General features: G+C 30.5%; 1 protein-coding gene and 1 long non-coding RNA gene across 12 annotated transcripts in view; one reads left to right on the top strand and one right to left on the bottom strand.

Moving 5' to 3' along the window:
* Window positions 1-3,680, bottom strand: part of LOC119610423 — a 49,278-nt gene extending 45,598 nt beyond the window's left edge. For 4 of the 11 annotated variants that reach the window (XM_037965620.1, XM_037965611.1, XM_037965612.1 and 1 more), the window contains exon 1: window positions 3,480-3,674. The gene's annotated coding sequence lies outside the window, so the exon portion shown is untranslated. Of the gene's footprint in view, window positions 1-3,479 lie in introns of all 11 variants that reach the window. The other 7 variants (XM_037965613.1, XM_037965615.1, XM_037965616.1 and 4 more) reach the window with 4 other exon arrangements.
* Window positions 3,681-5,773: 2,093 nt separating this feature from the next.
* LOC119610430 lies at window positions 5,774-19,806 on the top strand. Its single transcript, XR_005231992.1, has 4 exons — window positions 5,774-6,181; window positions 9,530-9,653; window positions 15,417-15,755; window positions 19,427-19,806. It is a non-coding gene; the product is annotated as an uncharacterized LOC119610430 (long non-coding RNA).
* The last annotated feature ends 446 nt before the right edge of the window (window positions 19,807-20,252 follow it).

Here is a 20,252-nt window from a genome sequence, read left to right as displayed (position 1 = left end):
CTAATTAAACACTTTTGATGATTACAGACATAAAAAAATTTGTTGTTTATAATTAAGAGACGTTCGATCGTTCATATATAATTAATTGTCAGCTCAGGTAGTTTCAAGCTCACATCCATATGTTGCTTAAAGACCTGGTTGAAAATGGGGAAATATGGTTAGAGGTGTAGGTACATAGGAGAATGCAAAAAAACTTTAAATTAATTGCAAGGCTTGTCGAATTTAAGAGATGACTCATAATTTAATCTTAGAAAAAAATTGAAAACAAAAAGTGAATCTTTATTTGTCGTATACAGAATAGAATAAAGAGACAAATTCTGGTATACATAGAGATGGGTGAACTCTACAAAAGAGCCATAAAACAAATAACCCAATAAACGTTAAATTTAGAAAGAAACAAGCTAATAATTTATTATTTAAAAAATATAACAAATATTATAAACTAAACAATTTATTAAGTTATTGTGATTTTTTGTAGTTTTATTTCATTTGTTTTTTTTTTTCTTCTTCTTTTAAAGTATTACAAAATTTTAAAGATTCATTTATTTATTTTTAATTTTTATACGTTTATTATAAACATGTGATGTCATAATATATACAATAAAATTTGTTAATAAAATTGGTTAAACAAAAATTTTGTAAATTTATTCAAGCAAACAAAATTGTTAAAAATTAACACATGCAAAATTTATATTTACTCTCAGACACACGCATAGCATTTAACCAAACTCTTCCATATTTCAACTCCCATTTACTCATTTTGTTGATAAGACTTTTAACAAACAACTCTTTCAAATATGGTCAACTCTTTTGAGGAGGAAGTTTTTTGTTCCTCTCTTTTGTCCACACATGTAATATTATTAATTTAGTTTTGAACAATTTATGTTCTTATGACAAATTTTAAATTCTGCAAAACTAAATTACAATTTTTTTAACTATATCTGATAATTTTTATGGGTTTTGCCTTAAAAACCATGTGTGTATAATAGTTTCTGTTTTTTTAAAACTATTTTCAATCTAAACTTTATTACTCCATCAACAGAATTTATTCTCTGTGACTAACTGAGCAAATATGAACAATAGCAGCAACAACAACTTTACGAGTAGAATCTACAAAACTTGATCTTAGCTAGAAAAAAGCTAAAAAAACAACGTCAAGATAGACTTAAAGTATACGCCACCAGTGAGATGTTTGAAAACAGTGTGGCTAACTTTAGAGGAAATTTAAATGACCGAGCGATTCTAGTTCAGATTTAGTTGAGTACAATTCTAGTTCAGTTCTAGTTCAGTTCTAGTTCAGTTCTAGTTCAGTTCTAGTTCAGTTCTAGTTCAGTTCTAGTTCAGTTCTAGTTCAGTTCTTCAGTTCAGTTCTAGTTCAGTTCTAGTTCAGTTCTAGTTCAGTTCTAGTTCAGTTCTAGTTCAGTTCTAGTTCAGTTCTAGTTTCTAGTTCAGTTCTAGTTCAGTTCTAGTTCAGTTCTAGTTCAGTTCTAGTTCAGTTCTAGTTCAGTTCTAGTTCAGTTCTAGTTCAGTTCTAGTTCAGTTCTAGTTCAGTTCTAGTTCAGTTCTAGTTCAGTTCTAGTTCAGTTCTAGTTCAGTTCTAGTTCAGTTCTAGTTCAGTTCTAGTTCAGTTCTAGTTCAGTTCTAGTTCAGTTCTAGTTCAGTTCTAGTTCAGTTCTAGTTCAGTTCTAGTTCAGTTCTAGTTCAGTTCTAGTTCAGTTCTAGTTCAGTTCAGTTCTAGTTCAGTTCTAGTTCAGTTCTAGTTCAGTTTCTAGTTCAGTTCTAGTTCAGTTCTAGTTCAGTTCTAGTTCAGTTCTATTCAGTTCTAGTTCAGTTCTAGTTCATTCTAGTTCAGTTCTAGTTCAGTTCTAGTTCAGTTCTAGTTCAGTTCTAGTTCAGTTCTAGTTCAGTTCTAGTTCGTTCTAGTTCAGTTTCTAGTTCAGTTCTAGTTCAGTTATAGTTCAGTTCTAGTTCAGTTCTAGTTCAGTTCTAGTTCAGTTCTAGTTTCAGTTCTAGTTCAGTTCTAGTTCAGTTCTAGTTCAGTTTAGTTCATTCTAGTTCAGTTCTTCAGTTTAGTTCAGTTCTAGTTCAGTTCTAGTTCAGTTCTAGTTCAGTTCTAGTCAGTTCTAGTTCAGTTCTAGTTCAGTTCTATTCAGTTCTAGTTCAGTTCTAGTTCAGTTTCTAGTTCAGTTCTAGTTCAGTTCTAGTTCAGTTCGAGTTCTTTCTAGTTCAGTTCTAGTTCAGTTCTAGTTCAGTTCTAGTTCAGTTCTAGTTCAGTTCTAGTTCAGTTCTAGTTCATTCTAGTTCAGTTCTAGAGTTCAGTTCTAGTTCAGTTCTAGTTCAGTTCTAGTTCAGTTCTAGTTCAGTTCTAGTTCAGTTCTAGTTCAGTTCTAGTTCAGTTCTAGTTCAGTTCTAGTTCAGTTCTAGTTCAGTTCTAGTTCAGTTCTAGTTCAGTTCTAGTTCAGTTCTAGTTCAGTTTCTAGTTCAGTTCTAGTTCAGTTCTAGTTCAGTTCTAGTTCGTCTAGTTCAGTTCTAGTTCAGTTCTAGTTCAGTTCTAGTTCAGTTCTAGTTCAGTTCTAGTTCAGTTCTAGTTCAGTTCTAGTTCAGTTCTAGTTCAGTTCTAGTTCAATTCTAGTTTAGTTCGAGTTTAGTTTTAGTTCAGTTGTAGCCGAAGGGATTAGACACTAATATTCGATTTTTGAAAATATCTTCGAAAGAAAGAAAACTGCCAGTAAATGAGAATCCTGAAGCTTTTGACAATCAGAGTGTTTTTGAAAATCAAAGAGTTCAAGGTGTTAAATAATTTAAAATTATTTATTACAATTTTTTAAAGATTTTTTAGTAGAAATTTTAAATAATTTTTAATGACATATCCAAGATATTTTTACATTTCAAAAATAAGAGATTAAGTTAAACTTCATTTATTAAGAAAAAATTTGAAAGATAATAAGATTTTTTATTAAATTTATTCAAAGAAATTTATGATTTTTAGAACATTTTCCAAAATTAAGTAAAAATTCAGTTCTAGTTTCAAATTGTATGCAAATTCTTAGATAAATCCCTGGAACATTAATAACTTTTATGAATTACAAAAAACTCAAAAATACCCGCTAAATTAGCATCGGTTTTTTTAATGAATTATACAAAAACAACAAGAAAATGCACACACTCAGCAACAACAAGAAACAAACACTCTACAATAAATACCACCAACACAATTTCACACATACAAAAAAATGTCCGTCCATCCGACAGACAGATAAACTCTCAATCTCCACAAACCAACTTTTGAATCTGACAGATACCAACACTACAACGAAATGAGTAAATAAATATGAACGAACGAACGTCAACAAGCAATTTACAAAATGGCAATGAAATACAACAATAGATGAGATACTTTTTGTTTTTGTTAATTTTTTTTTTTAATTTAACAATTGTTTTTTCTAAAATTGCATTAACAGTTAGATAAATTAATTTACTTTTTAAACAATTTATATTAAAATAATCAATGATTCGCTATACAAATTTGTTTATCGAAGAGATTTTATTTGTTTTTTTCTCAATTTCGTACTTTTTTTTCTTATTAATAAAATTCGTTCGCAAGACTTTAAGGCCGTTTTATATTTTCTTTAGCTTCCACAATTTTGTTAACCTTTTCGTTTGACCGTCACGATAAAACTGTTTTCATCTATATTTGTTGTCGCGGGTTTAAGCCAAGTTTTTAGTTTAAGTTTTTTGTTTGCTCGTAGAACTACAAAGTTGCCAGTTTGTTTGTTTAGATAAAATTGTTAATACATTTGAATGTTAAATGTCTGGTACCTCTGTTATAACATTGTCAGTGTATAAAATTGTTTATAACAGAGATGCATAAAATGATGCATAAAATTTATAACAAGTAATTTGTTTATAACAGCAAAAGTGAGTTTTGTCAGCAACTGTTATACATGGTAGCAGGGACACCATTCTTTAAGCCTTCCGTAGTCAAGCCACGAACACCAAATTAATTTAATTTAGAAACATCGGAGGGCGCTGCAGAATTAAAACATAGATACACCTGCGTCTTCATTAACAGCCTTCAAGCAAATTTATGTTAACACATTTTTTTTTGAAATTTATTTATTGAACTAGAACTAGTTAAGTTTCAGTTCAATTCTAGTTCAGTTCTAGTTCAATTCTAGTTCTAGTTCAGTTCTAGTTTAATTTCTAGTCTAGTCAGTCTAGTTCAGTTCTAGTTCAGTTCTAGTTCAGTTCTAGTTCAGTTCTAGTTCAGTTCTAGTTCAGTTCTAGTTCAGTTCTAGTTCAGTTCTAGTTCAGTTCTAGTTCAGTTCTAGTTCAGTTCTAGTTCAGTTCTAGTTCAGTTCTAGTTCAGTTCTAGTTCAGTTCTAGTTCAGTTCTAGTTCAGTTCTAGTTCAGTTCTAGTTCAGTTCTAGTTCAGTTCTAGTTCAGTTCTATTTCAGTTCTAGTTCAGTTCTAGTTCAGTTCTAGTTCAGTTCTAGTTCAGTTCTATTTCAGTTCTAGTTCAGTTCTAGTTCAGTTCTAGTTCAGTTCTAGTTCAGTTCTAGTTCAGTTCTAGTTCAGTTCTAGTTCAGTTCTAGTTCAGTTCTAGTTCAGTTCTAGTTCAGTTCTAGTTCAGTTCTAGTTCAGTTCTAGTTCAGTTCTAGTTCAGTTCTAGTTCAGTTCTAGTTCAGTTCTAGTTCAGTTCTAGTTCAGTTCTAGTTCAGTTCTAGTTCAGTTCTAGTTCAGTGTCTAGTTCAGTTTCTAGTTCAGTCTAGTCAGTTCTAGTTCAGTTCTAGTTCAGTTTCTAGTTCAGTTCCAGTTCTAGTTTCAGTTCTAGTCAGTTCTAGTTCAGTTTCTAGTTCAGTTCTAGTTCAGTTCTAGTCAGTTCTAGTTCAGTTCATAGTTCAGTTCTAGTTCAGTTCTAGTTGCAGTTCTAGTTCCGTTCTAGTTCAGTTCTAGTTCAGATCAGTCTGTTCAGTACTAGTTCCGTTCGGTTCTAGTTTAGTTCTATTCAGTTCAAGTTCAATTCAGGTTCTGTTTTTAGTTCCATTTTCCAATTTAGTTCTTTGTTCTGTTATGTCATTCTTTAATAATGTAGTAAAAGCTCAATAAGGATTACTTTATACCAAGAACTTCATGCAAATTTTCAAACACTTTCTACATATATAGATAAATACCTTAAGGAACAGCCTAAATTTCTCGAAATGATAAAGGTAACAACTAAATATATGAATCGATTTTACATACAACAATAAAATGTATTTACAATAACTCAAACATGCGCATTTCGGAAAAAAACACTCTTCCACACTCTCTTCTGAAACTCTCTATATCTATTGATAGTACAAGTTGTACTATAATCTCATACCAAACGTTATTAACAACTAAGATGGTTTCCTGTTTTAAGGGCAAAGTTAACAAACGGTAGTAGTCACAACAATTATTATTATTTAATTCTAATTCTGGAACCAATTTACAAATAATAACTAACACAAGTAAAATATACTTTAACAATTATGTTGTAGATATAGACGTCAATTTATTTTAAAAACAACGACAAACTAATCGAATGTCAATCAATTAGAATCCTGCTGACACCGTCTTTACCACACTCGCTACAACGAAGTGCCGTCTAACAAATGTGCCACACAATAGAGCACTAGTGATAGACAGCAACCCTTAATGTATTTTTGTTGTAACCACTATGAATGGACTTATAGAGAAGAGACCAGACTAAGCCGCTAAAAAAGCTCAAAAATGTATCGCAATGTATTTTATACATACAGCCAAGTGTAACAGTTAAAAATTTCTTTCAAACATTTCACTCAGTGAAATTTTATCACCGACGAAGCAAGTTGAATTCTCCTATCCTGGAAAAAAAAATTAAGAAAAGAAAATTTTCCAACCCAAAACGGACTAAAAGTGAATTTTTGAACAAATAATAGAATAAATTTAAATAAATTTAACAAAAAATAGTTATACATAACTTCTTTTAATCACAAAGTAAAAAAAAATAATTAAACAAAGTGTCTGTTTTTTTAGGTTTATATCTATATCCTAAAATAAAGTTTTAAAGTTTTAAGCAAAAATTTTTAAAAAAGTTACATTTTTTGCTAAAAAAAAAATCAATAGAAAAAAGTTATACAAACAAATTCGATTTGTCATTGCGAAGGAAAAACCCACGGTAATAAATTAGTTTTTTTTTTCTTACTTTTTTTAAGTGAAAAAAAATCGAAAGAAAGGGAAGAAGAAGAAATTTTGTCTATCGAAAAAATATTCTTAATGATAAAAAAAAAACGAAATTCACGCACTCACACATAACAAATGAAATCGTAATAATCGGTATAACTAAACAACTGTTTTTTTCTTGTAATTTTTTTTATTGTTTTTTGTATTTGTGTGTGTATTGCCCAAAAGGAAGTTAAAGGAAGTAAATGAAGTAAAAAAATGCTTAGATGTAGGATGACAGAGATGCCAACTGAGCGAGTATAGAGAGCGAGTATAAAAAAATTATGTATTTTAGATAATTTTGAGAAGTTATAAAAAAAGTCGCCTTTAAGAGTTAAATAGAACAGTTAGAAGTTTAACATTCGAAAGGGAGGAAGTCGTTTTGTAAGATTATTTTTATATTAAAACGTGTTTTAGTGAACTTTAAAGAGTTTGTTAAAGGAATTTAAAAAGGTTTAAGATTTTTTTAAGTTTCACAAAGTTTTGAAGTTTTTCAAAAAAATCACTTAAAACGTTTTAAGAATTTTCAAAATAAGTTTACTATTTTAATGTGACATTTATCTGCGTATATTTTCTTCTACCACATCTCTGTACGGGTGGAGTAAAAGCTATTGAATCCAATAAAACATTTTAAATCTGAGTACGACAATATAAATCGAGGTCCTTTAAATTCTCCATATCTTTACGCTTTCAACTTTTTCGTACATTCATATTCGGTCTAAAATGTTTTTTTTTTTTATGGAATTATCTGATGCAGAATAGATCAAGAAATGTTTAAGTTAAAAATCACTCTTCTCTGATTGGTGCATTGAACGCACGTCTCTTTAAAGAAAATTGAACTTTTTCGGATAAACGAACTAGATATACATTACATACCACCAATTTATGTCCAACATCCACAAACTATATTCTCTCTTTTCGGATATCTCTTAAGCTTCGGTTTTGCCAAAACCTTTACAGTTGTTGAAACATAAAGTTCCACAATAATAGTTTACGACAGTTTTTGTTCGACGAAACCGATCAACAAGATGTTTATCCATCTTGTTGATCGGTCGTATAAATCTCATTTAAATAATTTTCCTAAGATGTTACATTAAATCGCTAATCTAAATGCCTACTATTTCTCCCGTTTGGATACACCAATGACAGAGCTAAACCAAGTCGCGAGATTCAATAAGAATGAACTCTTTCGACTTTCACACTTCTTAAGCACTTCCAACACAACAACAAAATGTCTCATTGATTCTTTAAGAATCAAAACAGATTCAGGCCAACAAATTTTTAACCCAGAAACCTAAGTACTATTTTCTAATCGGTCAGAATCCGAATGTATTCTCGGAATTTTTCCATCATATCAGGTTTTTGAGATATCATGTTCACATTATTCGCCATATTTGAGATTTTAATACCGGGAAGACATAAAAATATGTGATGTAATCTGAAAGTGTAATCTGTACTCTTTAAAATAAAGGTTAAATCTCCTATATCTCGAAAAAGATATTACTGAAGTGATCCTGTCGCCTTCTTTGCTTAACTACCAGAATAAATAGAATATTTAATAAGCAAACGATTATAAGGTCCGTTGAAAACACATTTGTAGAGAATTCTGCACTTGAATGTCGCCTTAAAGCTATGGAAACCCATTTTGTTCCGCAATAGTGATGACAACTCCAATATTTAACAGGATCTGCAAAGACATTTGAGGTCTCCATACTTAACGCTTCGTTGTGTAACTTTTATTAATCGGAACATAACAAAAGTTATGTACTTTTTCCTTTTTACCACAGAACTGTTGGATCCAATGGAAATTTGATCCATGGCATGAAGTTCATACTGTGAATAACTAAAGCTCCGCAATCTTCTGTGTCGGTAACTACTTTTCAGATGATCCGCTAAGACATCTGAACTCTTTTATACTTATATCGCTTTTTTAACTCTTTGAACCATTAGAAGTAGAAAAAGTCTTAATTTATGTTGACTGAAAGATCCGTTAAATCGTCAGTATTTATCAAGAAACTTTCAATACGTTTTAAAGGAATCCGCAATCGCAGAAACGCTGTAAAACTTGCAATTGAAGATTGTCTGTGTGGAAAACAAAAGTGGTTCTCCTTCAATCGTGGTCGTGACAGAGCAGATGACCACGTGCCCCGTATAGAACCGACCATTTAGTCATTTAGTGAGATTTCGAAAAAAGCATGGAATGTCATTTTACTGACTTATTAATTGAAGAATAATCAACACTTAACAAGAACGCCCACTGGTCATTTATCCAAAAGTACTAATAGTTTCGAATCGATAGCATACGATCTGTTTCGAAATGTTCTCATATTTTTGTTCTATATTTCTTAATTTTCGCATATCTCATAAATTGTAAGAGTTAGAGTCCTCAAATGTTATATGATCAACTTTGATATCAATATGAATATATGAGGATAACATGGATAGCCAAGCTACAATGGGCATAGTTACACACATATAAAGAAAATCTGTAATTAATATATCTGAGAAAATATAACATCATTTTTTCGGAGGATAAAAACTGGTTTTATCAGCAATAGGGGGCGTGGCATCTCTTATTGCAATTAAATACTAAAATTCATTTATCTGGAAAACTATTGGAGTTAGAATCTTAAAATTTTGCACAAATATGAATGTATAGCAGAATATATAGAAAATGTGCAGATTTTTATAAGGGGGTCTTGGCACCTTCCATATGAATTAAATATAAAAATTGGCATATCTGAGAGACTATTAAAATTTTGCACGAACAACTTTGACATCCATATGAATATTTGGGTAATGAATTGGCGGACTAATTTTTAGGGGCGTGGGACCTTTCATATAAATTAAATACAAAAATTCGTTAATATAGGAAACTATTTGAGGTAAAATCTTCAAAAATCATAAAGTGAGTTTCTTATATATATTGATTTTAGGGTAGCAAAGCACACTGGGTTTAGCTAGTACATTAATAAAAATCGCTACATTAGCACATCTATTTATCGAGCAGTGTGAGTGAGAGTGTCTGTTTTTGACAGTGTATCAGTATTTCTAGTTGCGTGTGTATGTGAGAGTTTAGTTTCCATAGTAGTGCGCATTTGTATTTTTATTTCCCTTTTCACTGATAACAATAAATACAACCAGAGTACAACCATTAAAAATGAAATAAATAAAAATATAAAGAAAAATACATTTCACACGTATACACACCACGAAAATAAAATAAAAAATAAAAAAACGAATATAATGAAATGAATTAAAATAAAAAAGCGTTTTTCATTTATTTATTTTTATATGTCACTAGACTACCGTTTCATTGCAAAATTTTAACTTTGCATAAACATTTCGGTTATAAATTACGCTGCAGCACAATCCACAACACAACCAACCAACCACTTCCTGTTTAACTTTCCATATAAAGAAAAGGGGTGAGTAAAAATTGCATACTTTTTTGAAAACTCTTCTTTTATTATTATTGTACGTACTGGGTTTGTATGTCTGATTGTTGGACTGTTTATTTTACTCCCTGTACATGTGATATCATCACGACCAACAACAATATAGACAGAGGAACAGCATCATAGCATCATCATTAGAGATTATGTCAGTGATACTGAGGACTACTTGGCTAGAGAACGGATATGGCCTGTTTGTGTGGGTTGGTGTGTTGGTGTTAAAAAAAGAGAAAATTATGAATGCAAAACTGATGATTATGATTGAAGTTACATAAACTTATATAACAGCCAACAAGCTCAAGAAGTTAAATGTTTTTTTTTTTTTTTAGAGAATGATGATGGTCGCTGTGTTGGTCGTTGGTATGGAGTCTAACTGTCTGACTGTCTATTGTAGTAACTATCTGTATTTAACTGTTTTCCATCTGTCTTTTCAACTTGCAACACGTCCCTCTGTCTGCCTTTGTAATACATAGTTGCATATTTTGACATCATCACACGTACACTTACAGATACACACAGATACATTGTACTAACACTATGGGTGTGTATTTTTGTGCATGTATTGTAATAGTATTTTTGAATGCAAGTCCATGTGTATTTAGGCTACATGTATGTATGTTTATGTGTATATATAATGCAAAACTTTAGTTCATTGACCCCCTGGTATGTCATAGAACCATAAAACCAAAAGTGCCAACACTGAAGATGTTTCTACTTTTTCTTTTCTAAACGAGAAGAAAAAAAAACAGTCAAGTAGTTTTCGTCCTTTTGCTCTCATGCTCCTTAAAGAGTCTAAACTTTAATTAGTTAACCTATTTTTGTGAGGTTTCTTTATTTGATGACCAACTAGATAAATATTTATATTTGTTTCCTCAATTCGTTTGATTGCGCAAAAAGAAAAGGACTTTTGAACAAGCAAATTCTAATTGAATTGATTTTTATTTCCTTTTCCCCTTTTAGTCCAAGTAATCATGTACTTTAAATGAAAAGTTTTTATAAATAATTATAGTTGTATTCTTAAAGACTCTAGTATTATTTATTTGCTTTGTTATGTCCGCAACTTTATTGAAATTCTTTGCAAAATTTTAAATCAACAGTTCCCAAATTGTGTGAGTGAGGACCTCTGCGTGCACATAGCTACATTTCAGGAAGTTCGCGAGGACATCTAAAGTCTTATTCTTGTCTACATTGAACTTAAACTTTAGTAAATTAGTTGAATCCGAAGAAATACACCTAGGCCTCCAGCGGACCTATTGAGCGCTGGTTAGAATGGAACACCTATTTGACAGGCTAGAACACTAACTACTAATCTAAAGGAAGCACACCGTCTTAACTCCGAGAAGAATTGGAAGTGATAATTAATGGAAGTGATAACTATAGAATCCCCTGGATGGTACGTGATAGGGAGTCCAATTAAAATTAGCTTTGAAACCAAACTTCTATTCAGGAACCCTTGGGGTGCAGGCATGGGGGGTAATGATTACACAAAGTAATTAATTACAAGGTCAATTACAATTACTTGTAATGTGTAATTGAACAAATTAATTACATGTAATTTGTAATTAGTAATACCTAAATTACAATTACTTGTAATTGTGATTGAAATTTTTCAAATTACAATTACTTGTAATGTGTAATTGACAAATAACTAATTACAATTATTTGTAATTGTAATTGAAGTTTTGACAATTACAATTACTTGTATTTGTAATTGAAATTTTCAATTACAATTACTTGTAATTGTAATTTAGGTATTATTAATACAAATGTAAACATGTAATTATAAGGAACAAAATTCACAATTACAAGTAATTGTAATTTCTTCAATTACAATTACATGTAATTGTAATTGATAAAGCTTTAATTACAATTACTTCAAATGTAATTGTAATTGAAAATGTAGTCATTACCCCCCAAGCCTGTTGGGGTGGTAGTAATATTTATAAAGGTCCGAGAAGACATTTCACAAACTATATCTAAATCACTAAAAGTCGGGGATAATACACATATACAGTTGAAGACAGTAGAAACACTCTGGCGGTCTTATCGACATTTCCGCCTAATTCATATCTCCTTAAACAAGGAGAAACGAAAGTAATGATGTGGATAACTGTAGGGTCCGTAGTATGTTCGATGTATATAGGAACTGAGAATTACTTTAAGGTGCATATGATCTTTGGTATATGTATATAGAAACTTAAAACGATATTAAGGGAAAATTTCACGATCAAGGGACCGCATAAAACTCGCATACAAATATGAATGTTGCTCTCACACTATAAAAAACAGTGAGATCCGTAGCAATATTTCAGAGGGTTCGCAAAAACATCTCTGATAACTCTTTAACACAACAGGAAATTGAGAAGATGTGTGGAGTTGCGCAATATCGTATTAATTTTTCATACTTGAAGCAAAATCTACGTTAAGAATCCCTGCTTTAATCCCATTATATTTGGTATCGCCAATGCAACTCCTATAAAAAGACATAATATTTTTCCTTTTTATATTACTTTTCCTTCTAGTAAATAATTTTCCAAGAAAATAAATGAAATGGAAACCTTATTAAAAGATAATAAAATATTAAATCGTTTTTTTTTCTTTCTACTTTATTTAAGTGGCTGAGCTGAACTGGTTGGTTGTGATTATTATTTTAAAGAAACAAATCATTTAGAAAGTAATTTTCTTCGATAAAAGGTTAAAGTTGAAAACCAAAGTGTCATGGTGATGATGTTGTTTTCTATTTAAAATTACCTTTATAAAGTTATTTTTTGGGGGGTTATTAGCAAAGTGTTGATGTCATTTATTTGAAATTAATTTGGGTTTGTTCTAAATGTCAATCACTATTGTAATGAACTGTCAAATTTGAAGTATTTTTAGATATTTTATTGATATAAAGGTTTCCTGATAGTTATACGAAACGTTCTTTTTATACCCTTCACCTTCGCATATAGCATTCTTACTTGTTTATACTTTAACTATATATTTGTAAAATTTAAGAAATAATTCAGTAGTTTATCAAAATGTTAAAGAAAATTTGTAAAATAAAGAAAATAAATTTTTTCAGTCGAATTTTAAAGTTAAAGTTGAAAACCAAAGTGTCATGGTGATGATGTTGTTTTCTATTTAAAATTACCTTTATAAAGTTATTTTTTGGGGGGTTATTAGCAAAGTGTTGATGTCATTTATTTGAAATTAATTTGGGTTTGTTCTAAATGTCAATCACTATTGTAATGAACTGTCAAATTTGAAGTATTTTTAGATATTTTATTGATATAAAGGTTTCCTGATAGTTATACGAAACGTTCTTTTTATACCCTTCACCTTCGCATATAGCATTCTTACTTGTTTATACTTTAACTATATATTTGTAAAATTTAAGAAATAATTCAGTAGTTTATCAAAATGTTAAAGAAAATTTGTAAAATAAAGAAAATAAATTTTTTCAGTCGAATTTCTATAAAATTTGACAGTCCTAAGTAGGAAATCTATCCGGGAAATCAATCAATAAGGAAGCCCTAGGTTTATGAACAAATTCAAAACGATCCCGATTAATTACAATTAATCAGGTGCTCAGTAGATTCTGAGAATATCCGTCAGTCTGTCTGTTGAAAGCGTGGAAATCGAAACAAATATTGTCTATTGATTTAGTAATCGGTCTACAGGTGGTATAAGTAATATTTTTTCAAAGTGCGATTCCAAAACCGTTAGTTAGTTAGGTAGTAAGTTAGTTAGGTAGTAAGTTAGTTAGTTAGTTAGATAGTTAGTTAGTTAGGGCGGGTTTCTTACTACTCAGTTAAACTAGGCTTAACTTGCTGTTAGATTAAACTCGGAACAAATGTAGGCGGACTTTAACCGATGATTGTGTTTTTCAGTTATGGATTTAAGTTCAGTTAACTTTGTTAGTATTGCCAACTTTTCACTCAAAAATATAAACAATGAACAGCTGTTTTTTGCAAATAATACTTTTGTAAAATGAAAATTTTTGGAAAAATGTTAAATAAACATTTAAAACAATAGTAAATGAAACAAAACGAATCGGAAAATTGCAATTTACTTAAAATATTAAGTTTTTGTTCTTCCGAAATCAGTGTTTTATTGTTTTTATTAATTGTGTCTTCTCACTTATAATTTAAGTTTAATTGGCCAATAAACACTCAGTAAAACTAAGATAATAAGTAACGTTACTGTTTACTGAAAAACACAAAACATATATTAAACTAGGTTTAAACAAAGAATGTAGATTATCTTTATCTGAAAAACCCGCCCTTAGTTAGTTAGTTAGTTAGTTAGTTTGTGAGTTAGTTAGTTAGTTAGTTAGTTAGTTAGTTAGTTAGTTAGTTAGTTTGTTAGTTAGTTAGTTAGTTAGTTAGTTAGTTAGTTAGTTAGTTAGTTAGTTAGTTAGTTAGTTAGTTAGTTAGTTAGTTAGTTAGTTAGTTAGTTAGTTAGTTAGTTAGTTAGTTAGTTAGTAGTTAGTTAGTTAGTTAGTTAGTTAGTTAGTTAGTTAGTTAGTTAGTTAGTTAGTTAGTTAGTTAGTTAGTTAGTTAGTTAGTTAGTTAGTTAGTTAGTTAGTTAGTAGTTAGTTAGTTAGTTAGTTAGTTAGTTAGTTAGTTAGTTAGTTAGTTAGTTAGTTAGTTAGTTAGTTAGTTAGTTAGTTAGTTAGTTAGTTAGTTAGTTAGTTAGTTAGTTAGTTAGTTAGTTAGTTAGTTAGTTAGTTAGTTAGTTAGTTAGTTAGTTAGTTAGTTAGTTAGTTAGTTAGTTAGTTAGTTAGTTAGTAGTTAGTTAGTTAGTTAGTTAGTTAGTTAGTTAGTTAGTTAGTTAGTTAGTTAGTTAGTTAGTTAGTTAGTTAGTTAGTTAGTTAGTAGTTAGTTAGTTAGTTAGTTAGTTAGTTAGTTAGTTAGTTAGTTAGTTAGTAGTTAGTTAGTTAGTTAGTTAGTTAGTTAGTTAGTTAGTTAGTAGTTAGTTAGTTAGTTAGTTAGTTAGTTAGTTAGTTAGTTAGTTAGTTAGTTAGTTAGTTAGTTAGTTAGTTAGTTAGTTAGTTAGTTAGTTAGTTAGTTAGTTAGTTAGTAGTTAGTTAGTTAGTTAGTTAGTTAGTTAGTAGTTAGTTAGTTAGTTAGTTAGTTAGTTAGTTAGTTAGTTAGTTAGTTAGTTAGTTAGTTAGTAGTTAGTTAGTTAGTTAGTTAGTTAGTTAGTTAGTTAGTTAGTTAGTTAGTTATAAAATTTAATTATTACCTCTACTATCGGACAGGAATTCTAGCAAATAAATGTCTTTTGAGATGGAAGGGATTTCTTTCCATGTATAAACAGATGAATTTCGCTACCTATTGGGTCTCAGAACATACATACATACAATGAATCGACGCTAAAATAATCGAAGAATCAACTCTAAAAAGTCGCAAAGTCTGTCTACTTTTCATAAATTGCAAAAAGTCGGAAAATTGCCTTTTTTTTTTCAACAATAGAACCCTACTTTATAGGGTCGAAAAATTCTATTATGGAAATTACAAATGAAATGACAAACATATTCTTTCTCATGAAGGTGAAGGCATAAAAAGATTACAAACCAAAGTAGAGTTTCAATTAACACACTTTTCTCTCAAAGTGTATGTCAATCAATACTTAATTAGCATTAAAACAAATCCACATACATACTTTATGTATTTACATAAAAAAATACGCATTCAATGTTATAAATATATTTATTTATTTGTTTGTTTTCAATTTTGTAATCAATTTCAGTAACCTAAACAGCAACAGGCGACGACTGTATATTTTGCAAATTTGGGATTAAGCGATTTGGTGTGAAACTTAATAAGTGCTGAGAGCTCTGCTGATTGTGGCTGATTTAACTAGTTGCTGCTGCTACTGTGAATTTTAAAAACTAGGCCGTTTGCATTGCACTACTAACTGCAACATTTAAAAAATTTACAACGAAAAAAACAAAACAAAAAGTGATTTGAAAAGCGCAAAGGAAAAAATAACTATCGCGCGCCACTAAAAGAGTGAGCTCGCGTTTTCACGGTCAATATAAGTGCAATAGCAACTGCTGGGTGTGGGCGAATTTGCGCCCCGCCACCGGTAAGACACAATATTTAATCCTTTCAATCATTTTAGTTTTTATGTTTTTTTTTTTTCTTTTCATTTACATTTTTGTTTCATTCATCAACAACACAGCAATCAAAGTTAAATGTCTGTGCGTGTTCGTTGATTTAATGTGTGATTTTGTGACTTTTTTGGTTTGGTTTACATTTTTGTGTTTTTTCAATGATGTTTTTTTTTTTTGTTGTTTAAACTTAACCATATGTACAATGTAATTAGGGGCAGTTTTTTTTGTGGACTGTGGAGAACTCAGCTGTTTTGTTGTACCAAAAAAAAATACAGTAAAACTTGATTAAAATCAGTTAAAATAAAATTTTGTTTATCTGGATTATGTGAAAATTATTAATTCCCTGCAACAAAAAACTGTCCCGTTATATATATTACGATTTATATAACGCTTAACATATTGCACTTTTATATAATATTAATATTTTTCTGTTAAATTTTCTATATAATTTCTTTATAATGCCATTTTATTGATGATGACTTTAACATACATTTTTACTTTTGAAAGTTTATTATTTTTTTGATAAAACCTTTTTAGTTGATTGTGTTTCAATGTTAATAAAATCTACAGGTTACCGGAAATTAAATAAGAATACCGGATGTTTTTCTTTATAAACTAAGCAGGTGAAGTTGTCACATAAACCAAATCGTCCGCCATTTATACCTTTAAAAGGCGTTAATTTTACAGCAGACAACTAGAGAATAAATTTTATATAATTATTTTTTAAGCCTTTTAACATGATAAAATAAGTTATCGATTTATTCAGTTTGTTAAAGTTTGTTTAGGGATTTATAAAAAAGGATTGAAATTTTTTAGTTTTAGTTGCAAATTTAAGATTAGATTTTGTCCATACAAACTAATCTTTGTTGAGGAGGTCTTCTATTGCAGGCATCCTGCTCAAAACCATCGTTAGACAGTGGATTAGGATTTGTTTCTAACTTTGACAATTACCACTATCTTGCGATCCAAACGATGCCAAAGGTTAATGATCGCTGATGTTTAAGTTGGGATTTAAATCTCCAAGCTATTGTCTAATTTGTTGTATCCAACAAATCTCTTAACAACAGTTCTCAAGCAACATCAAAGTTCTCATCACTGTTCTCTTACCAGAGTTTTATTTGCTATGAACTTTCAGACTCTAGTAGGCTCGTGAATAGGGATACAATTAGATGAGGGTTGCCGTTATCAAAATGGATGGCGAAGGTCGACAGATTCATCCATAACTATTTTCAACTTCTGTAACTTTCATTCGCAAAGACCATTCGAAAGAACATAGAAGATCAAATTTGAGCGGAGCTAGTCTTCTCGAAGTCAATCCTTTGAGTAACGATCGAAGCTCCGCTCATGGAGCTTCGACTATTTAAAGATAATCTATCGACTCACGAACGAAGATAAAATTTGAGCGAAATAGTGTTTTGAATATGGAATAAATAGAAAACTGTTTGCCGATTAAATTTGAGGAGATGTGTTCTTCAAGAAGATCGAAATGAAAGTCATCTTACAGAAGATTTAAGACTTGTATGAGATTTGCTATGACGAGGCCATTAAAAGATCTATTAAAGGATCGATTTCTAGAAAATTGAAAGGGTGGAAAACTTTGTTAGCATTTAAGCTCCGTGTATACAATTTGAGGAGAATGGACCATGAGGATTATTTATCTGAGATTTAATTACGTTTCTCTGAGATTTTGTTTGGAACTTCTGTAACTTTAGTTCCCCAATGCCATAAGAAAGAAGATAATCTATCAGATAGTGATGAAGATAAAATTTCAACTAGCGATCGATGCACCTCTCACGGTGATCGAAAGAAAAAACTACTTTTTTATGATTAATCCAAATTGATTTGCGATTTGAATTCGAAATGCTGTAGCTATTTAAAGATAATCTATCGGCTCACGAACAAAGATAAAATTTAACGAAATAGTCTTCTCGAATTTTGAATAAAAAGAAAAGTTTTAGGAGATGTTTCTTTCAAGAATATCGGAATGAAAGACATCCTGCAGACGATTTACACTCGTCTGTATGAGAACAAAGATAGTTTTCTCGAAAATTGAAAGAGTGGAACATTTTGTTGGAATTTACGCTCGTCCGTTAAAATTTGAGAAGAAGTATTAATTACCTGAGATTTAATTACGTTTCCCTGAGATTTGTTTTCGAACTTTGGTAACTGGCCTTCGCAGAAACCATCGAAAACAAAGATAAAATTGGAACAGAACTAGTATTCTCGAAGATCGAAAGACTTACCCTCGTCTGACTGAGAGCAATCACAAACAATTTATGGCGAAGCGCTATAAGAGAAAGGAAATTGAGAGCGATATATTATCTGAGTTTTTTAGCTTTGCCTGGGAGCTTACATACCTGTAAAAGCAAAAAGCTCATATAAAGCTTTTTGCTGATCTTTAATATAGATCATTCTTCTTTTCTATCAGAATAGATGACTAAAAATAAGAATTTTACTAAACTTTAATAAAATTTAGAAAAAAAATCGATAACTTAACTTTAAATCACCAACCACTATAAAACATTTCATCCACCATTACTAAACTCATAATAAAAGAAAATTTAATAACTAAAATTTTATTATAAAAAACCCATTTTAAATCTTAACAAAAAACCCGAAAACTTAACAATTTTTACTAATTTAACTACAAAGACTGAAAAGCATATGAAATTTTAAAGCTTTTCCCCTACCTTTACGTATACATCCCCCACATAAGAAAGCCTAAGAAGAGTATTCAGTTAGTACTCCCGGAGCTTTCGTTTTTTTAATAATTTTTACCATCTTTGCTGGTTGTAAATTTTCATTTGAAGTATATAGAAGACATACAAATCGCCATATTTTGCAATTGATTTGTAAGATTTTCCTTACTTTTGCCTAAACTAAATAAACTATTTTCTATTTTAAACCAAATATTTCAAAATTTTATTTTATTTTATCAACTATTGAATTTTGAGTTTAAATTTCCTATTTTTATTCTGTTTTATTTGCAAGCAAACTGCACTTATAATTATTTAATCAACTGCAAATATTGAAATATATAAATTATACATTAATTAAAAACACAATATTTTTAAATTTACTTAAAACAACAACAACAGTAAGAAAAGTAAACAAACGTTTATCTCTATTCTATTTCTGTCTCGTTTTCTCTTTTACTTCCGTCTGTTTTTTATGTGCATTATATGATTTGACCACAAAATACAACCAATTTGTTGGTCTTGTTTTCTTTTGTTGTGTTTTGTTTTTTTTTACGTTTTGTTTTTCTTGTGTTTAAATTTCACCTTAAAAAGGAAGGAAACTAAAACCGGCACCCTGAATTTCTCATCGTTCAAAAGCAGTTTTACTTCCAATGTTAATTTCCTGAAGAGAAGGTAAAAACGTTAAAATTAAACAAAAAAAAAAAAATTATTGACCAACCCATCAGCTGAACTGTAAAGCACTAATTTAAAATTTCATATGGTTTTCAATTTTTCCTCTTTGTTTTTGTTCTTCTTTTTTTTGTTTTATCTCTCTCCCTGCTATTGTCTGAAATCTGAAATCTATCTCTTGTGATAATACACATTCATGCGTTTTCACCACCTGCAATTTGTATAATAATAAAAAACTTGCTATAATCGTCATTATAACATGGCCATACGTATAGATTTAGCTCGGGAGATTTGTCTTCCGAGCACGATGATATCGATCCCAATGACTTACCGCCAGCAGCTCGACCCATACAGGAACAACCAACGAACCTGTGGTTGCTGCGCTGGCGGTGGACCACCAAATATGCCACCACCAACGGCCCCAGGATCAGCGGGCATACCACCACAGCCTCAAGGTGCGGCGCCAGATTTCTCGTTGAGTTTTGGCAAATCCGCAGGTACTACTGCTGCGGCAACGACCGGCTCAGCACCAGCTGGAGCAGCGGTACCACCACGTGGCGTAAGTGCTCCCACTAGTCCAGCTAAGTCACGTGAGAGCTTGTTGCAACGTGTTCAAAGTTTGACAGGGGCAGCACGAGATCAAGGCGCTTCGATATTGGGTATATACACTTTTAGTTTTTTTCTTCTAAATACTTTAATTCGCATGCTTTTTTTCTGGCAACAGTTGTGTTGAAAATAATAGCAGTGAGATTTCTAGTCATTCATAATGAAAATTTTACATGAAAATTCAAAACATTTATGTTTTAATAATACTCTCGACTTCCGTCCACTTTCTAGTAATGATTGTTCTCTCTAAGAGAGTTAAACCCCTAAGACTATTGCTCTACAAAAAAAGGCATTTTATCAATCACCAATATCGACAGAATATGAAAACTGAGGAAAGTTTTTAGTCCTCTCTGGCGAACTGGCTAATTAAGACCGACAACTGTAGAGTCTTAAATTATGTCGAAATTATATACTTTAGATGTATTAAGGCAAAACCTAACATAAACACTACTCACGAGCCATAGATCTAGAGTTTATGGATTACAAACAAACATT

This window comes from Lucilia sericata, unplaced genomic scaffold (genome assembly GCF_015586225.1).
Source record: "Lucilia sericata isolate MDLA Ls3-8-SP2 unplaced genomic scaffold, ASM1558622v1 Contig001191F_arrow, whole genome shotgun sequence".
Taxonomy (NCBI): Eukaryota; Metazoa; Arthropoda; class Insecta; order Diptera; family Calliphoridae; genus Lucilia; species Lucilia sericata.
The sequence above is the reverse complement of the archived record's forward strand: the minus strand, read 5'-3'. Positions and strand labels throughout refer to the sequence as shown.